Raw genomic sequence first — 6,035 nt, 5'->3', positions numbered from 1 at the left:
TTGCCCAGGCCCAGAATGGACTTCCGGAAGCGGAATCCACACAGAGAACTAGTTGTTTTCATATTTGAATCCCACCACTGGTTTGGATCCATCATGGGTAGATGAAACTATAAACTTTTTCTGGGCTTGCATTGCTATCTCCTCAATACCTCTTTAACTCAAAAGTATATTTTCCCCGGACTACACAGCCTTAGTGCAAGCCGAAGAAAAAGTGTGACTTCTTTAAGGAATGCTGAGAGGTAGAGCAAGCACACTAACGCCCTACGCCCTACGCACAGTCACTCAAGCCCTCGTTGTTTCCCGCCTGGACTATTGCAATGCTCTCTACATGGGGCTCCCCTTGAGGTGCACCCGGAGACTCCAGCTAGTTCAGAATGCGGCTGCGCGGGGGATTTTGGGGGCCTCTAGATGCTCCCATGTAACACCTCTCCTGCGCGAGCTGCACTGGCTGCCGGTGGCCTTCCGGGTGCGCTTCAAGGTGTTAGTAACAACTTTTAAAGTGCTCCATGGCAATGGACCTAGGTATTTGCAAGACCGCCTCCTACCAAACACCTCCCNTCGCCGAGCCCTGAAGGCCCATCTATTCCGTGCGGCCGGCCTGGCGTAGTTTGATTATGTTTTAGTGGGGGTTTTTGTATGGGGTGTTTTTAGAACAGGCCTGTTATTTAATTTGATTTTAGAACAGAAACTATTTATTTATTATTGTGGTTTTTAGTATCGCCTGTTCACCGCCCTGAGTCCCGTAAGGGAGATAGGGTGGTATATAAATTTAATAAATAAATAAATAAACACATCTGAAACATCTTTTTCCACCAGAAATGTTTGCAAAAAAGTTAATTGTTTCAAAATGGTAGGTAGAACTGGACAATTGAACAACACATGTTGCACACATAATGAGCAGGGTTTCAAGTCTATGATTATGTCAATTATTTTGACTGCCTCTGAAAATGCCTGTATCTCATTTTGAATAGTATATATATCCTCTGCTGATGCAAATTGGGGGCGCTCTTACAGCTATCAGTCAGTAAACGGTCTAGTGACTTCTATACCCAGAAGAATATGTTGAGAGAGAGGGAGGGAGGGAGGGAGGGAGACAGACAGACAGATAGACTGAGACAGAGTTTGGACTAAGGCAAAACTAGAATTCTCAATCTCCTGGTTTCTAGCCAGTGCTTTAACCAGTGCTGGGATTCAAATATGTGAACAACCGGTTCTCCGTGTGGATGCTACTTCCGGAAGTCCGTTCTGGGCCTGGGCAACAAAAAAATTAGCTACGGGTTCTGCTGAAGTGGTGCGAACCGGCTGAATCCCACCACTGGCTTTAACCATTATCCCACTACAACCACTATCCCAAACTGGCTCGCATTTAGGACATTTAATTCTCTAAGAGTTGGCTAGGTTACTTGTGTGAACTGGTTAAACACTTGAGATCATTGGAAGAGGCCTTTTTTCATGTGCTAAGAATATTACAGTACAAATAGAGAATATATGAAGCTCAAGGTTGGACTGTGGAGTCCTTGGTGCCTCCAGAGTTTGTTCACAGACATTACCTGACCAGGTAGCATAGCCAGTGCTGATGATAGTACAGTGCCATCTGGTGGTTACTGATACATAGGCCTGCTCTATGGTAAGGTTAGATCTTTGCAATTGTTCTTCCCATATTTTTTTTTCTTTCAGAATGCTAGGTGCATGGATAATTTGTTTTTATTTTCGTTTTCCTTCACCTTTTTATTGAGCATGCTTTTACATTGTTTTACTGATTTTATTATTACATTTTATATTTTAGAAATCAAGATGGTTGTACAGGAAGTGGTGTAGCAATATAAAATGATAAATTTATTATTTATTCTCATGAACAACAACAAATACATGTATGATAAAAAAAATTGTGCTCAATTGTTATCATAAAATGACCAAGAATGCAAATCTAGTATAGGCAAATATATCAGCCAATTGAAATACCTGTATAAACAAATGCTGAAATAAACCTCTTAAGATCATCAGCAATACATCATAATCAGGAGAAGAATACAGAAATGGAATGCTACCATCAAAAAGCTTTCTTCCTTGTTGCTACATAATGTTCTTAAGACATTTAAAGAAGAGTCATCTTAAACCATGAGTAGACTGATACTGGGTTATATGTAACATCACACCATTAAGCTTTTATGTATATCTGCAATGGTTCATTAACTGGACTGCACTACTTTGGATTCAATTACCCAAATATGTGTAGAATTGTATAGGACTGACAAACTGGCACCTGTCTGCAATTTTTTAAAAGGGCTATGTCTTTTCCTAAGCAGCTGTATGATCTTGGGAAAAAGTGGGATTGCTTTAAGGAATTGCAGGAAAATGTTGCATCTGCATCTTCACATGCTCTGAAGCATCTTTGGGGAATCCAAAAGGTCACACAAACAAAAAGGGAAGACTGTCATACCAAAAGAAATATGAATCCCAGTTAAAATACTATATTTTAGAAACATAATTGCCGTTAAAGGAGAATATTTGTAGCCCAAGGTTAAAATGAGGGGCTCTTGGTACTCTCTGAGCTTGGTTGTTTTCTTGCAGATGTTTCATTACCCAAACTAGGTAGCATCATCATCATCATCATCATCAGTGCACTGATAATGTCTTTCATCATATGTCATATACAATTTCCACATAAAGTACCAAATTTGAGAGATTTAATTGCAAGATTTAATTACCAAGCAACCAAAATTCAGTCATGTGATCCCAGGGTGGAGATGCGTCCATTGCAACTTCAAAATCAGGTTGCTAACTCGTATAACAGTTAAGTAGCTTTTGGGAGAGATTTGTCATAACTTTGATCCATAGCTAAGCTATAGTGGAGGATTACCTGTAATACAAATGCAGGAGCTATATGCAGAGAGAAATTGGAAAGAAGAAATGACTAATCTCCCACTTTCCCAAAGATACAATCAAACATATCCAGATACAAATGCATAAAGATAGGATTTGCATCATGAAATCAATCACAATTCGCTATTTTGATGTAATCTGATTTTGCTGTAGATATCTATGAAAAAATCCCAGGTTTATTGTTGGCGTTCCTGAGAAAGCTGACTGGCTGGGACACCAGAGCATTGTCAGGTTTTTGCCTTCTCTAAACTGTCATAATTAGTCACATTGAGATGCAAAAGGACAACCGTAGACATTTGAGATGTTATTTAATTTTCCTATTCTATTGAATAATTTTAATTATTGTGATGTAGAATCCAGGAAGGGGCAGCTTTTCTGGGCCATAGGCTGCATATGCACTATACGCATATGCAGCCCTTGACCCACATTCCAGAATATATTGCATGAAGCTGGAAAAACAATACCAAATATCATTTCATTTACAACTAATGAATTATTAAGTATAATTAATGTGATTCCTTTGCAGTCATCTCTTAATAATTTCCCTTGACTGTTAGTTCTATTCCCAGCTCAGCTTTGCCAGTATCAAATTTATCTTGAGAAGCAGCATACAAGGCATAAAGATATTGCAGGTTTGATTCGAGACCACCACAATGAAGCATATACAGGTAGACTTCTACTTATGACCACAGCTGAGCCCAAAATTTCTGTTGTTAAGTAAGATAGTTGCTATGTGAATTTGCTCCATTATATGCCCTTTCTCATCAGAGTTGTTACACGAATCACTGCAGTGGTTAAGTTAATGACATGGTTATTAAGTAAATCTGGCTTCCTCATTGACTTTGCTTGTCAGAAGTTTGCAAAAGATGATCATATGATCCTGGGACACTGTGACTGTCATAATTATGAATCAGTTGTCAAGCATCCAAATGTAAATCACGTGACCATGGGGATGCTGGTCATAAGTCACTTTTTTCACTGCTTTTGTAACTTTGAACAGTTACTAAATGAACTATTGTAGGACTCCCTATATGGGAATAAAGTGACACACACAAATAATTTGGTTTCTCAGTGCATATAAAAATTATATTTACACTCTATTGTAGTCTTATTAAGTTTGCAATGGATTTATGTCTAAAAATGTACATTCCTCAATTGCAAGCATTTGCAATAAAGCAAAGCTCAAAAAACAAGGTATACCTGTGTAAGTCACATACATGTTAGATTCCTAAAATTCATTTTAGAAATATATATGGATGCAAAATTTCTACATTGTTCCTAATCCCAAATCGAAGGGGGGGGGGGGGTAATGTGATGTACCTTCTTTTGCTCTATCGTATTTTACTCCTGAGGGGGGGGGGAAATCTATGCCTCTGTACAGGTTGCAGAACTACAGCTCCCAGCATTCCTTACCATATGCCCGTCTGGCTGCGACTCTTGGTATTTGTGGTCTACTACATCAGGGATGTCGTCGGTTCTTTAGCCTATTTAGTTTTCAGAAGCACAGCAATTGGAAGGAAAGTGAGCTTAGAGAAGAAAGATCTATCAACCACAAGAGGGCCCTGCTTTGAGGCCGACCGCGGGAAATGAAGGTCTTCTCTCTTTTTCTCTTTCCTTCTTTTCTCCAGCCAGGATGTGGAATTGAGCTTCCTGGATCTTGCAGTTGGTTTACCTAAGCCTCTCTCTTTTATCCTAGTTCCCTGCAAGGGAGGGGGGAGGGCTTTCTAATCGTTCATCACCATTCCCGTGCAGGCGCCAGACGCTATAGTCTGTGCCTTACTGCAGGTAAACCTTGTGGAACAGTGTAGGGGGTGCGAGACAAGCATACAAGAATCTGGCCTTTTCAGCCCGTACTCGGATTGCCTCCCCTTCCCAGCGCAAGATCCAATGCACATGGAGGAAACAATGGAGGCTATGCGGGACATAGATGGATCTCGGTCTGGGGTTGATCTCCCGTTTTCTTGGCTGGACTTTCAGATCTGCATGCAAATCCCAAAGGAAGGGACAATACTGTAGTACCACGTGAGGATGGGTTACTTTGATGGAGGAAGGGGATGAGGAGGGTCCAGTGTTAATTGCCTTTTGTAACCTTTTCCGCCCCCTTGACCCCACCTTCTTCACATATATATATATCATATATGTATCCACTCCCACATGCCAACTTCCACATAATTTAGATCTCCTTCTTGTGCCAAAACATTGTGATCCACCCAGGATTGTCTTAAGTAAAGATGGGCAGCTATACAAATCTTTTAAATAAATAACTTCAGTGTTCTTAGTGCCACCTGTGATATGCCTATTCATTAGCATACATATATTATCCCATATTGTGGAATAGTTTGTTTCCAGGGGATGTGTAATAGCTCCTGAAGCTTTGCTGTTGGGAGATGTTTAGTATAGGTCCTTAAAAGTAAACGCTTGATATTTGAAAAAGGAAATTTTAATCTATGAGAGCTTTATGCCAAATAATAATTGCTTTGATTACAACAGACTAATTCTGCTGTCCCACTGGAATTTCCACAGCATGCCATCTCTTATTTTTTCATATATGCCTACAGTATTGTTTTTCTCCATTAAAAAATTAAATTTTAGCTGTTTAGCTGTAATAAATGATACAAATACCATTAGGCATAAGAATTTATATTTTAGTATAGAGAACTTAAGGACTATTTGTAATAAAGAAAGAAACCCAGATTTACCATTTTATATACTGTACTTCTAAAGAGAAGCTGCATTCACTCTCAGATCTGGGATAGACATGCCTATGTGATGTGATAATTTGTAAATATGTCTGCTGCAAATCACAATTTACATTAAAATGTACTTTTGAAAGCATATATTCTAAAATTATACATGTGTATGCTGCTATACACATGTTTAGTAGGACAGTCAACTTATTTCCTATATTTATATTCAATTGTAACATATTGCTCCTTTTTTCCCTAAGAACAAGGATCCACAGTTCTCAGAGGGCAGAAAAAAAAACCTTCCCCAAGTTACTGCCCTCAAAATGTATTCAGATCACAGCTCCAATTAATTCACTGACTAAGAACTTAGGTTTTGTATATTTCAGTATAGATAAAGTTCATCAGAATCAAGATGGCTGTTTTAAGTCTTATATAATTGAGAGGAAACCCTTTATTGTGCAACAT

This window comes from Protobothrops mucrosquamatus, unplaced genomic scaffold (assembly GCF_001527695.2).
Source record: "Protobothrops mucrosquamatus isolate PMUCROS unplaced genomic scaffold, P.Mucros_1.0 scaffold1, whole genome shotgun sequence".
Taxonomy (NCBI): Eukaryota; Metazoa; Chordata; class Lepidosauria; order Squamata; family Viperidae; genus Protobothrops; species Protobothrops mucrosquamatus.
The sequence above is the reverse complement of the archived record's forward strand: the minus strand, read 5'-3'. Positions refer to the sequence as shown.